At 40.0% G+C, this 15161-nt stretch overlaps 1 long non-coding RNA gene across 1 annotated transcript in view; it reads left to right on the top strand.

Moving 5' to 3' along the window:
- Positions 1 to 15161, top strand: part of LOC139596767 (uncharacterized) — a 133773-nt gene that overhangs the window by 81005 nt on the left and 37607 nt on the right. Inside the window, exon 2 of the long non-coding RNA XR_011681448.1 lies at positions 6657 to 6740. This is a non-coding gene — a long non-coding RNA (uncharacterized lncRNA). The remainder of the gene's footprint in view (positions 1 to 6656; positions 6741 to 15161) is intronic.

The following is a 15161-nucleotide window of genomic DNA, read 5'->3' as shown; positions in this document are numbered from 1 at the left end:
TGGCTCCTGGCTGTCAGGCAGGTGAGCTAAATGGGGCTGAGGCCAGTCCCATAAGAGGTATTGAGGCACCTCACTCCTACTGAAGTGCCTAAATATCTTTGTGGATATGGCCTTTAATCTTTGCATGAGCTGTGATCCCAGCAGAGAAATCTGAGTCCTCTAGATGAAATCTTCACTTCTGCCTGATCCAGGGTAATTCCAAGGATTACTACTCAGAATATTGGGAGAATTGACTGTCATGCTGTTTCCAGGCAGACAGCACTTTCAAATACCCAGCTAACACAAGATGCACACCAAGCTCCTGTGTCAAGCTAAAGGGTAGGAATTGCAGTGAAATCCTATTAACCAAGGGCATTACAGTCATTAAGTGAAGTGCTGAATGCAACTTTGTGTTGAGGAACAAGAGGAAGGAGATAAAAAAGGAAACTACATCTCATGAGGGAAGGGAATTCCCTGTCCTCTCAGATGTAAGCTTTGGGCTTTGGAGACATAGAAAAGCTTCAGAGACAAGACATATAACAACTGACACATGCTATTTTTTAAATTTCTTTAGTGCAAGACTGCATGCTTGGTCTTGCTAGCAAGTCTGATGCTTTATGTTCCCTTGTGCCTTTTAATGCCAAGGGAACTGATTGTCTTTATAGTCCTGCAAACAGACAGCATTCCACCTGCATCCGCCAAAGCATTTACAGATTTTATTAATCTGATATTTTAATTATTGTTGAGATTAGGAAACAGCAGGGCCTTTGTTCTGACAATGTCAGTGCTCTCCTGGAGCAGTGGCAGAGGTTGTTTGATTTTTGTATATTGAGGTTGTTGATAGGACAAGGAAAGGAACATGACTCAGTGTAGGTGATTCATAAGGATCACAGACTAGAAGCCAGCTTCTCTGGAAGCTCATGACATTTCACAGATCAGGAATAAAAATGTTCTACTGGGTTGTCCCTGCACAGTAGCTCTGTGGCCACAGAGCTCCTGTTCTACCCATCTATCTGCTGTTGTCTGCCAAAAGTACAAATCATGTTTGCTCACATTTCAGGGCTGTTAAATTAAGAGCAAAGGACTTTTCCTCCTGGATTTTATGCCAAGTGAAGTAGGACATTTAGACTGATTATAGCTCTTTCCAAATGTCAAGGCAGGGTCAGAGTGGGATAAAAATGAGATTACCAGAGGGGACAAGAACAGAGAAGGATCAAAAGGAGAAAAAGATGTAGTGTTGGGAGGAAAATGGAAAGTGGAAAAATCAGACTACCAAGTCTTTACCAAGAGTGTCCACTGGGCTGTTGAGGCAAGAAGACCAGACATTACTGAACAAGACAGTCTAGAGCTGTTGGGTAAGCAGTGTCCCTGCCAGTCACCATAAATGTCCTGATGCAAACAATAAAAAGAAAAGGGCATGGTAAAAGTGTTACACAACTTGGGCAATACCCTGCTCAAATCAGAAGAGAACAGGGTGGAGATAAGGAACTCCAAAGGGATGCAACAATAAGATCTGAGCACCTGTAAAGCATTTCATGGGGAGGCACCTACCAGCAAAGCTTGAATGAACCAACAACGATTTAGCCTTAGGTCTGAGGGGACAGAGGTGGGTCACAGTGAAGAAACAAACTTTCCATATGTCACCTGGAGAGAACAAAGAGTACAAGATCAGATCTGGCTGTTCTATGGACTCCTAGTTATGCTGTATGGACTCCACCTAAATGTATTTGTGAGTTCCAGGAATAGTTCCTGCTTTTTTCATGCAGGTTAGCCCAAGCTAACAACATTTAGGGCGTCCCTTCCATGTATGCATGAGTTTTATTGGTAGAAATGCCCCTGAGCCATTACCCAGCCCCATGAGTTTTACAGCACAGCAGACACTTTATGGAGTGGCACAGCCAGCACACCCTGTTGACTTTCTAGTAGCAATAGATTTTTTTTTCCTTCGCTTGAGACGCCTATGATCTTATTTACAGAGTCAATTAACAAAAGATAACCTCCCATTGTGCAATCATCAATAAATCAATTGTGTTAATACTATCTTGGAATGTCCTCCACTATTTACTTTAATATTGTTGACTGTCGGCACTTAAGAGAGGCAGCACCCTCAAGTTTCACTTGATTATGGGCAAATGGATTTTGTAGTAGCCATTAATAAATATAAATTGTTTTGGAAAATATTTAAGTTTGTCGAATTTAACCCCTTCCTGAGCATTAAAAACTGCCCTTTATTGAACATGTTTGACAACTACTTCAAGACAGTCAGTCCCACACTCTAAAACCATACTCCTGCCCCTGTGTGTTTTGGTGGCTTACCATTCTTACAGCTCCTTCCAACTGTGAAGTGCAATTATTGATATAAACATATAAAAGACAATTAAACCGTCCAGCTCAGTAAAGTGCTTTTTTGTCATTTGGCAAATTTCCACTCCAGGTAGTTTACTCCTCCCCCTAGCTGATGTGTTGCTGCATTTACTCATACTTTACTCCATGCGCAGTGCCACTGCTTTATCTCCACCAGGATGGACGATGCCACATCCATTAATGTTCATCAGCACAGAAGGGTCTGTTAGTCACACTGAATTGTGCCTGCTTCCACAGCAGGATGATTTATATCTACAGGGCTGCTCAGCATGAGCAAGGACAGTGGAATGTTTCCCTAAATAGACAATATATAGGCATAGGAATGGGGCAGGGTCGTGTTAAGGAAATCCAATGCCCTCTGCTCATTCTGCAAGGACCTCCACCCAAAGCTGCCACAAAAACATTTCTTTCTGGGCAGAATACAAAGAGTGGCAAAGGGGTAGTTTAGGTTTTGTTGCAGGCTGTTTGCAATCTCAGGCAGACAAAAAGCCTGGTTTTTGGTAGGCACGTATTCCAGGTTTTTCTTTTCACCCCTAAGATACTGAGGGTGTTTTCATGGTATGGCTCCAAGAAAGCCTTAAAGAACTTCTGCTTTTACAGAGGACTAATACAGAACCCAGAAAGTTGCTTTAAAAGAGAAAATTAGCATGGCTAGTGTAATTCTTATGCCATATTACCTTCAAGGTAAGAAATCAATTATTTCACATATTCTCCTATTGCTCCACAAGTCAGTAGCCTTGGCAGTAAATTGAATATTATGCTGCCACAGACAGCATCTTCCTTGTCAAGCATGCATCTCCATTCTTCTCTTGATGATGATTGGTGACTTTAGAACTCACATGACTTCTAGATAATAAATGAAAACTGTCATTGTTCTGAAGCTGTTGGGAATCTTTTTTTTTTTTTCCTTTCCTCCACTTTGACCTCATTGTGATGTATTGTCTACTTTAGGGTGTTTGGAAAAGTAAGGGAAATTCTAGGCAAGGACTTTTAAAGGAAAAACAGACCTCTAATTAGATCCCTCCAAGAGACCCTGCAATGACCCTGTTTAGCCAGACATTAATGGATGGGCCTAACATCCATGTCTGAAAGTGCTGTCCTGGTCAAAACAGACCCAACAGAGGATTTTTGGTGGTGCCCAAGCTGCTGCCAGCCTCATCTTCATCTTCACCGTGGGCTGCATGTCCCTGATGTGCCCATTGCATGGCAGATGTGTGAATGCCCACCCAGCCAGGTCAGGGCATGGAAGAGTCTGAAAATCAACCTCACTGAGGGCTCAAAGAGCCAGCAGCTCCCAGTCAGGTTAACCTGGCCTGATATTGGGTGTAGATGTGAATCAAATTGTAAGAGCGTGTAACTAAGGCCAGAGCTGCCTTCTATCAGCAACCTGTGGCTAAATTGACCACATAACCACTCCTGTAACTATCTGCACACCTCTGCAGCTTAAACACTTGATAGTCATCCATTCCTTTTGTCAATCAGGAAGAAAATTTCTCTAAGTAGTTTTGTTCAGAGAATTCCTTTGGCTGAAACCCCTCACTAGACAGCTCCAGAACTTCAGGAGATTTCAGCTCTTGTAACTCAGTATAACTCCAAAACTCAAACTACGTTTCACTGTCCAAATGCTTTTTGAATTGCTCATCTGGGATATAAATCAGAATTAGGTTTCTGGAAGAAAGAAAATATTTTGTGTTTTCAGAGGCCTGTAGTGGAGCTGGAACTGAACCAGCTGACTATGGGGAGGCATGAGCAGAACGTGACAGAGGACTGAGAACTTGCTGACAGGGCAGTTTCTTTGAAGAAAGGGGCTGTGAGAGAAAGGAGCCACAGAGCCGGACGAAATGCACAATGTGGAAAAAAGAAATTCAACAGTTTAGTCATCATGCAGTTCAGCCATCATCACGTGTAGGTGAAAAATGCAATCACACCATGCAGCATCTTTGGTTAACCTCTTAAATGAAGAAAATCACATACACCAAATGTGGTGCCTACCTCTGCTTCTGTGGCTGCATATTGACATACTGGCTAAGGGAGACACAAAGTCTGGAAAAATAAGTTAGAGAAGGGTGTTCCCTGATGGATCATATCTTTCAGCACAAGAGAAAGTGGTTTGGACATGTTTTGCACTTAGTTCTGCAGTGACTATATTTGACTCTCTGTATTAATTGATTATAAAACCAAATTATTAAAAGAAATGAGAGGAAGAATAAGGCCTGATCAAAAATAAGGGAATATGATGCAGATAAAAAGTTTTTTTAAAATATAGGAATTAAGAATAGGAATTAAGAGATATAAAATGTGTGTAAATGCCATCATTTAGCATCACAGAGCCCAAGCCCACTGATTACTCTGTAGTTTAAGTTGTTCATTTTCCTTGCTGGGTGAATCAATCCCAAGGTTTCTGAAAGTCTAAGGCAGCAATGCCCACACATGAGGAAACCACTGCAGCAGAAACACCTCCTTTATATCACTGGGAAGTACTTTGAATTATACCATCGGTAAGTGCTTCTGAACATGTATCTGCTCTGCTGCAGTCTTTATGGTATCAAGCACTGTGCTGGCTCTCCAAAAATAAATAACAAACCAGTGCCTATCCCTGCAGTACGGATTTATGCTCCTGCCTTCTGAGGCCACACAAAAATAAAGCAGGAAAGTAATAATCACATGGAAATTATTCTTGTGCTTTCTTATATACACACACATCTATACATGTATATAACAAAATCATGCCCTAACCACTCACCTTGTCAGCATACAGGCATTTAAAATATCTCCCACCTGCACTGCACAGAACACATGGCTGAATAATCTGCTCTCACACTGAACTGGAGGGAGAAATGAGCGATGCATTATAAATAAAAATAGTCATGGAAGCAGTCAGTTCTTAATCTCTCCCTATTATCTCTAGATCTGCAACCAGACTTCCAGAAGATGATGGGCTGCATGAGACAACCCTTGCCCCTTTTACTCACTCACCCAGGTGATCCTCATCCACTTGGGTACAAAATAAGTAATGCAAGCAGAATCTGTATTTAAATAATTGTGGCATAATAGAGGGAGTAAAGGCTAAGAAGGAGCTGTTCTGGTCCATTGGGTAAATATTATGATCTTTACAGTGGAAAATAAATGCCCAGCTATCTATGAAACCAATAGAGCTGTTCCAGTCTATCAAATTATACCTTGTGTTTTTAAAAAACAATTTTAAATGGAGTTGCTCTGATCTATAGAGCACATTATATGGTTTGGAAAGACTCTGGATACATATTTATCTGGAAAACTTAAACAGCTCCCTATAAATAATAAGCACTGGAGGGGGGGGAGGTGGAAACCCTGATTAAATATGTCATTGCTTTGCACATAAAAGCAGATGAGCAGAGAACACCCCTTCCCACAGGAATATTACATTTGATCCTTGTCCCTTGTCTCACAAGCTGAGATGTGTCAAGTTAGGTCACTCTTAGATGAGACACCTCCTTTGGCTATTGCAAAGGATGGTGCTGACAATTCCAGCTCATGCACTGTCCTCTGAGTCAGCACTGGATTCCTTTTCTGTCCTGACAATGCTGAGGTGTGCTGAGCTGTTGTCTTTCAGCGATGTCTGAAAGAAAAGCCTCCCCTGCACAACTGCAGCCCATTAAAGTTTCCGCGGCGCGCCTTGCGAGGCCGGGGTGCCGGAGCCAATGTTCTGAAGAAGTTCCAGCAGAAATAATTAAATTCCCACTCAGGTCTCCCTGCGGTTCCAATTGGATGTGGAATGCTTCCTCGCATTGTCCCCTGGCGTGCAGTGTCACTGTACCCCATTAGCCAGCTGTTGTGCTTGAACCTGGGGATAACTCCCCACCAGCCGTGGGCGACGCTAATTCCGCGTAACGCTCATCCAGCTCACGAGGCTTTTGGTGACTTAATTAAGGTGCTGGTTAAAAACAGTCTTGAGAAAGTATAGTATACTTTTTTTCTCCCTTTTAGTAATATATTTAAGCGTTTAACAAATAAATCACGTGGTTATCACAACAAAAAAGCAGGAACACAGTGTGGATTAATGGCTGTATTACCACTTGTCCCTATCTCTGGGCTAAGATGGGTTTGACCAAGTCCTGCCCCTCAGTCCTTCACGCTAATAATGCACATTTTAAAGTATATTTTTCTTTGTTTCCAAAGTGCTGTAACTCCAGGTCAAAATGTCAGAAGAGCTTGATATTCTTGCCTTTTTTCAGGTTTTGTCATACCGTTATTTAAACATAGGTTTTTGGATTTAATTTGACAATCTTCATGTAGTTGCTGGCATGGTAATTGAGTCTACTTGTCTTTTTCAGGACACCAGAAGATCTAACTAAGTCAGAATGTCTCAGTTACAGTCCAGATTTCTATTTATTACCTACCTCACCGAGAAAGACAAGGTGAGTTATCATTCAGTACAGAAAACCTGAAAGGCATTTATATGCTTGAAGTACTGTATAACCACCCTGTACAGAAGCACAGGGCTTAAGTAAATGTGTTACAGCACAGACAAACCCCTTTGAAACAATACTATTGAGCCCAAATTGTCTCTGTAACCGAGGGTACAAATCTAGAAAGCTTACCTCCCAGCCAGGACCAAAACAAACCCTTTCAGAGATTATTGATACAATGGTTTATGACAGATTGCTCCTCAGCCTTACAACTCACATGCTGTACGATAAATTCAACATAAAGTGACAGTCACAGCAAGTGTTCAAGGCTGTAACTAAAAAAAAAAAGAAAAAAAAGAAACCTAATTTTTACTGGAGTTAGAACTCCAATGAACGAGAAAATGTGAACATATACCTATGTATATATCAAAGCTGCCATCTCTGTAAATGCCATCACCATTACTTATGGCTGGGATGATGCTAATATTTGAAAATATTTCAATAGGAAGCCAATTTCCAACCTGCAAATTGTAATCACAAAGACAATATTTCAAGGCTTTTCTTAGGAAAGGATGTTAGTGGACCAAGGAAAAAGAAACCCGCCTGTTTCACTTATCTCTATAGCAGATTGGATGAGGCCATCCTACACCTACATCAATTTGGGTGGGAAGTGCCCTCGTATTCTTTTTCATCCTGGGCTGCTGCTTGTCTTTTTAAATTAGGCACATTTAGTGAGCAAAAATATACATAGGGTTCGCTATCATGGGTAAAAATTAGTGTCATCACTTGAAGGTTGAATCCAATTGTATCCCTCATGTAGACTTTAGCTAATAGTAGAACACATGGAAGAGACATCTTACTTGAGTTCAGATTAATACTGAAATTATAATGGAAAAAACACCAAGATTTGCCTACAATAATTCTTTTAGTGAAGCATTTTATTATGCCTGCATGCCGGACCTATACTTTTTCCTGTTTTAATGTATTTTAAAACAAAACCATAAGTAAGGAATTTAAGTAAAGATTTGATTTTTTATCCTTTCCTTTTACTGTGCCATTTGACTGCAAAATCCTTATACAGATGTATGTGAATTATAAGTAGTATTTAAATTTTGGTTTTCACATCAGAAAAAAACTTTAGATAGATAAGCTATGAAGAGTATTTTTTAGGTTATTAAAAAAATGTTGACATTTACTGGCCATGTGCCTGGCATGTAGTTGCAAAGGTCATCAATGAGTAAACAGACATTAATGGTTAGCTGGATAACTGGTACATAAACAGGTCATATTAATAATTAACAGAGAGGAAAACTGGCAGTTTATAGCAAGCTTAGGAAAATAGCTAATAGAAATAACTTGGGAAAGGGCAAGGAGCAATATTTTTAAAGCATCAGAAAATCAAACCTAGAGGAGACTGAGTTTTAAGACATTAATTTCTCATTTTTTCTAATCTCTCTCATTTCATGAACAAATTATTTTTTAATTCATGGAGAGCAAATTTATTTGAATCACTGAAAAAAGTACTGCACAGCTGTTCGTTCTGCAATTGATTCTCAGACTGATGCTGTCCTGTTGACAACCCTGCAGCATATAAAATATTTAAAGAATTGGTTCCATCCCCAAACATATCGCTAGTCCCTTTGTTCATTACAAGAAAGATATTAAAATATATGAAAATTTGGGTTTAATATTCCACCAGCAATTACTAGAGCTGCTTATTAATTCTAAATATATTCTAACTATAATTTAAATTGCCAATGGTAAAAGTTTTACCAACACCTTTTTTTTTTCCTGAAATATAAATTCTCAGCATGTCTCCCCCACATCCTAAAAACTGAGATTTTTTTTTTTCTCAATTCCTTTTGGCTTATCAGCTCAGCAGCAGTTTTCCTGTGCATTTCTATCTGTTTTTTCCAGTTGAATATCAAACTCACCATGAAGCCAAGCCTCACTCTTAGGCCCACAATTAGTCCTAGTTGACTTGGCTCTAAATAGGTCCCTGGTTGTTCAGGTTGGGAAATAAAGGCAGCCAGATCTGAGACTAATTACACCTCTCCTGCCATGTTTTCATCATGCAAACTTCAGTGGACATGAATCAGTCGGCTTTTGCCTTTAATTATTATTTTAATGAAAAATTTTACAAAATGTATAGAACTCTATGTTAGAAGGGAGTGGATTTTTCAGTTTTTAAACAGTAATCATCATGGTTCTCACACTATGGGAAAATGTAGGAAAATATTTCTGTGCATAAATATCACAGTTTTCTAGTGTTTAAAAAAATGCTGGGTTTGAATATTAAGCAAAGCAGTGCTATCTGAACACTGAGTAAATTTGGAGAAGCATCTAAGATCATCCACAATGTATAGTCAAAAAGCAGAGGGCATTTTAGGCACACTAAAAGAAAATTGGTGGGATATTTTGTGGTGCAACTGAAAGGGTTTCTGGGCCTGTGGATGTAACACACAATTCATGCTATGCTGGCAGGAGAAGAGCCTTTCCCCCTGACTTCTACCAAAATGCAATTTATTAAAGTTTCCTTAATGATATACAGAAGTCACCCTCTCTGTGTGCCAGCATGTGCAGAAGTATTTATATATTTTATAGGCAGTCTCAGGCTAAAAATGCAACTCAGACTAATGGCTTGGCTGAAGAACTGAGAATTAATACTTCTATCTTCTCATGAATATGTGACCATTTTATTTTGTGGTTCCTGTTCCCTGTTTGTCAAATGAAATCTAACTCATGATTCTGAAAACTAGTTAATGATAGAGAGCTATTAATTAATACCTGTTTTACCCCCCACTAAATAAAATAAATTATTGAAAATATTTTTTAAAATATTTCTTGTTACAGCAGAATAAGAGGAGAGCAGCTGTAGATGTTTTCACCTTTGATGTTTCTAACATCACCTTTGATGTTTCTAACATGCCTCACCTTTTGGCATCCTGTTTGGTATCACAGAAACACAGACTGGTTTGGTTTGGAAGGGACCACAGAGATCATCTGGTTCCAACCCTCTGCCATGGGCAGGGACACCTTCCACTTGAGCAGGTTATTCAGAGCCCCATCCACGCTGGCCAGGAACATTTCCAGGGATGGGGCATTCACAGTTCCTCTGGGCAGCCTGTGCCAGTGCCTCACTACTCTCCTAGTGAAGAATTTTTTCCTAATATCTAATCTAAGTCAGCCCTCTTTGAGTTTAAAGCCATTCCCCTTTGTCCTATCACTGCCCTTGTATGACCTGAGGTTCAATCCCACCTTAAAAACTTCACTCCCTCCCTCCCCTCATCCCATGAACTCTGTCCAAAGACCAGTACAGGCCTAGAGTTACTAAAGACCTCTAGACTTGATCTAGATTGGAAAATACATCTTCACACAGTAGAAATCTCTGTGAAGGATGAAGATCTGTCCATTTGGTGTGGGTGTCTGATTTGTTAACTGCTTGTTTCAGTGGCTCGGGAGACTCATGATAGCAAAAGGTCAATAGGAATTGATGTTCATTGCAACAAAATTCTGTTTAATGTTTTTAGAAATAGACCATCTTCTATTTGTTCAAATTCCTTATTCAATACAGTTAAGGTTCTTGAAGACTTTTAACAGCTACACTTTAATATATAACCTACTCTTATCCTTGGACAGCCATATTTCTCCACCTTCTTCTTTTACATGTACCTTTTAATCCTAAATTTACCTTTAAAAATCTATCTATAATTAACTATGCCAATTTTTAATTATTTTCCTGCCACTAAAATGTGTACTGAAGAACTTTTGAGTCAAAAGGGCATTTTGTAAAAGAATACTGCAGCTGCATTGCCTGATGCATCTTAGAAGATAGTCCACAGGGAGCAGGGGAGCTGAGTAAAATACTGACAGATGTAAATAACAGAGTCACATTTTGGTATGAAAACCAGTTCATGGCTGTGCTCATTAAGAGCAATTTCTGTGTCTCTGCAAGGCTCCACGGAAATGGGGAGGTCTGCACCCCAGGCAGCAGATACTGCAGCGGCAGAGAGAGGAGGCTCGCTCTGCACCGCTAATCCAGTTAATCCCGGTGATTTCAGGGTTCCCTCTGCAGCAATGCAGGCAGAGATGTGCCTGGGAGGAAGGGATGAGCCTGAAAGAGATAGTGGGCAAGGGCAAAGCAGCAGATTCCCCCTGGTGCTCCCATTGTTGCAGGGTCTCTCCAGCCATCAGGCCACAATGGCTAACACAAAGCGACACTTTCGTCCCCTGAAAATTTTACTGATCAGCAGAAACAACGAAGCTGTGCATGGTGGACACAATTTTCCCCAAGGCCCTAATTTGGCAGCCCTTCCTGTGCTAAACCCACCGAGGAGATCCAAAATAGAGGCTGTCTGGAGGCTGGGAGGAAGGAGCACACGGACAGGTTCTGCTCCGCCATCCAAGCTCCAGCCTGTGGTGCCCATCAGTAGGGCAGGAAAAAGCAGAGTGAGCTGGAAATGGCTGTAGAAAAATGTGTTTGGGATTTCAAGGGGAAAAAAAATAAAAATAAAAATAAAACACACCAATAAAATAAACTGAGAAATAAAAATGTGAAAGCCATTAAAAAACGTAGTTTAAACTTAAGAATAAATGCAATGGCATAGTCACATTCTTTTAAAAGCTTCGCTCTGCTCAGAATGGCTTTGTTATTAGTGATTCTTAATGCATGAGATAGTGGTTTGGAATAAATCTTTAAGTAATTCAAAACAAGGACTCTTCAGTAAATAGTTGAAATTAAAGGGGGAGTTAGAGTCATCTGGTTTCCATTAGGATGATAAAATAGTTCACTTGAAACCTTTTACAAGATGCTTTGTTACTGGGAGGTGTCTGTGCATCTCACTCCATCACTAGCCATTTGACACAACATAAAAGGCTTCAAAAGCCATGCTAGGCTTCTTAATCAAAAACTAATTGTAATAGATATTGGGGAGTGTTAACACTGTGACCGCTAGGTTGTATCTTCAGTATATAAGCAGGAGTGAACATTAAACACAACCCTGAGTTGATAGGGCTTATCAGAATTTCAGAGTTAAGTGCTAAGTACTGCAGCCCGGTATCTGCGCGCCGTTGCTTTGTACCACTTTTGGAGTTAATTGCGCTGTAGGACTTCATCTTCCCAACAAAATTTATAGCATTGGCAGAGAAATTGGAAGCCTGCTGAAGAAACTGCAGTTTACAGGAGTTCTGTGAAATCATGGGGGGAAATATTGTGGTTTCTACTTCGGCATCTAAGAAGGGTTCCCTCCCCAGCTCACCCCACAATAAAAATGAATTGTTTCTCCCTCTTGAAGCTTTATTTGCTGCTAGTGCTGTAGCAGAGGAATTACAGCACCAGCTCCCCAAAACAATGCCTGCCCTAAAATTACTACTAAATTGTCATACATGCATGCTTTACATTCCCATATGTCTTATGATTGTTGACATGAATATTCACAGTGCTCCTGGAAACAGCTTTATTGATTTTATTGATACAGTGGGCTCACAGTTATCAATTTTAACCTAATTCATGAATTTTTCCAGATAACAGATGACCTTAATATTTACACACAATTGCACCATAATAAACCCAGGCCAAATCCTCTCCTGTTATGAACTGTTGAAAATGAGAGTTGAGATTTTTTTAAGCAAGGGGCTCAGAACCAGGCTGTTGTACAGTGAGGAAATCAGAGACATGGCAATTTACCCCAGCTGAGAATGTAGCCCACAGTGTAAAATTCCTTGTTCAGTGCAGTAAAGTGCATTAAGGAGACTGCTATGTTATTTCTCATGAGTTCATTATAACCTGTATGCTACCAAAATCTCCAGACAGCTGTGTTCCTTTTTACTCCAATTTCAAACAATATAATTAAAAAAGCATTTGATGAAATGTAGACACTTTTACCATTTACACTGGAATGCTGGCACCATCCAAAATCAGCCAGTCTGTAAATACCAGATTAGGATCTGTGTAGTCAAGGTTTTTACTCTAGAAAAGCCTACTCCAAAGGAAGTCTCAACCTTTCTTGGTGAAGAATAAGCTTTATTTGTAAAACCCATAATTATCTCAAATGTTCCGAGAAGCTGAGAGAGCTGCAAATGGTAAAGCAAAACATAAGGAAACAGTTTTGGGCTTTTAAGTGAAAGCAAATAAGGATGATGTACTTTTTCCCTATTAGTTTACTATATAAATGAGAAGATATTACAGAGTGAAATTTAATTAAAGTAATTGACCAAATTGCATTTTGTAGTAGTTATTGTCGTTAGCAGCCCTGACTCCTCTGTCAAAAGGATTTGCTGAAGATTATTTCTAAGGGGTATTTATTATGAATATTAATCTCTCCAGTAAGTACCATCAACATATTAAAATTCACTTGAAGCACTTTATGGAAGACTGCAAACAGAAATGACTGGTGAAAAACAAGGTGTCTAATCATGTTAGCTTGGTTCACACTTGGTTAAACCACAAGTAGAACAGGGAAAGGAGATAAAATAAAATGTATATTGGTTATATTATGATGAAAATATGCTTAAAGGGTGCCTGATTTTCAAAGATACACAGCTGCGCTACCAGGAACGCTGATGACTCTGCTGTTTAGGGCAGGTTTTAAAATTGTCTTACACTGTCTCACTGGGAAAGTCTCATTCTCAGCCTGTGTGTTAATTTCTGTTTGATCTTTTCAGTGCTTGTTTGCAGGAAGTTTATATTTAAAGAAGGCTATACCTCCTATGGTTATAGAGAACTTGGTTCACAGGTGCCACCCACACTACTGATACCAGCTTGGGTTCAGTATTCCATACCCCAAATTGTTTTGGTCAAGCCCCTCTCTTCAACAGGGGGAAAGACACAACTTTTAATTACACTGTCCATATGAAGTGCTGCACGGAGTTTCATCACTGTCTCTTCCAGCAGTAAGATGATGCAGTTTCTTCTCTTCAGTTCTGCTCAATCTTCTTGATGAGAAAAAAAGAAAAGTGGAGGGAAGACGAGAAAGTAGGCATTGGCACTGAAAGAAAAGCACAAAAGGAAGAAAAACTAGGAAATCTTGATCTGCTCTTTTCAATTTTCCATGCTCTGGACAGGGTTTCAAGATGCACATCGGGTCAGTCTCCATCCTACTCAGACTCACCATATCCTTCCTCTCCTTCACCCCTTTGCTTTGAACATTTTTTTCTTCCTTTTCAACGAAGTCACCTGCAACTCTCACACCACCTGTGTTTAAAATAAACACTTGGCATCAAACAAGCCCTAAGTATACACAAGTTGGGCATCCCAAGTTGTGCTGCAGCTCCGGACATCAGACGCGCTCATCCTTTTAATAAAGGCTCAGCTCCACATTGTCCTAGTGCTCTGCCTCTGTTCTGCCAGGAGGCATTCCTTTCCCTCCCTTACGAAACAGGCTGAACATTTCCCCCATGTAAACATTGTTCCACATCTGTTCATGCTGAAGAACATCAGAGCACCACTTCCCAGAAACCATTCTGGCTATGTGTGACCAAATGTACCACAGAGGAGCCAGCACGAGGTCAGGAATTTCCCCAAAGTTGAGGCTGGGAAGAGTCACTTCATCACAGTGCCACAGTTACTAGGATAACTCTTTTGTAGGTTTTTTTCACCTATTAGCACCAGTCAGTGTGGCTGTGGCAGCACAATCCCTCTGCACAGACCAGGGTTGTGGAGGCCACTAAAGCACCAACCTGAAAGTGAAAATCCCAAACTAACTCTGATCCTGAATAGAGAAAAAAAGAGAAACCGTTTCAATTGCTGAATATGACAAAAATCCTTAAGGGAGTCCACTGATTACACTACTGAGATTTGTATGAACTAACTAGGGTAAATAATTAGTCTATATTTTAATTAATATATCAGTGCCTGCTAGCACAATATAGTTAAATTTGTGCCACTATTAGAGCTGAATGAAAGAAAATTGTCCTATTTGTAGTGAAATTATAATCATAATCTTTCCAAGAAAAAAAGAAAGCAAGAAAAATCCTGCAACTCTTTTTGTGCTGAAAGAAGTCAAAAGGTGCTTTTAGCTCACCAAGCGCCCATGTGCCTCTTCTCTAGGTAGCAAACCTGAATATGGCAAAAGTGTCTCTGGTGAACAGGGAAATGAGCCACACACACATATATATATGTGACACAGATCACAAAATGAGGGCTAAAAATACAGCTCAATTATTCAAAGTATATAATTTTTTTTTTTCAAGCTTGACCTTGTTATTACATTGAAGCACCTGTGTCACTTGAAAGGTGCCCTTCTTGCACAAACAAGGAAAAATATCTATGCATTGCAATGCAGACCTTTCCCAAAACCTTGCTCCTAGAATAATATTGCAGGCTTTCCCCAAAATTTTGCTCCATGACAATGTTGCAGTTTTGGGTAACAGAAAGCTCCCTCCCCATGGAATGTTAGCAGTGTTTTTACACAACCAAATATGATCAAGACA

The sequence above is a fragment of the Agelaius tricolor genome, unplaced genomic scaffold (assembly GCF_023055355.1).
Source record: "Agelaius tricolor isolate 1412-34295 unplaced genomic scaffold, bAgeTri1.0.p SCAF_16, whole genome shotgun sequence".
Classification (NCBI taxonomy): domain Eukaryota; kingdom Metazoa; phylum Chordata; class Aves; order Passeriformes; family Icteridae; genus Agelaius; species Agelaius tricolor.
Note: the sequence above shows the minus strand (reverse complement) of the source record. Positions and strands in the feature narration are given on the sequence as shown.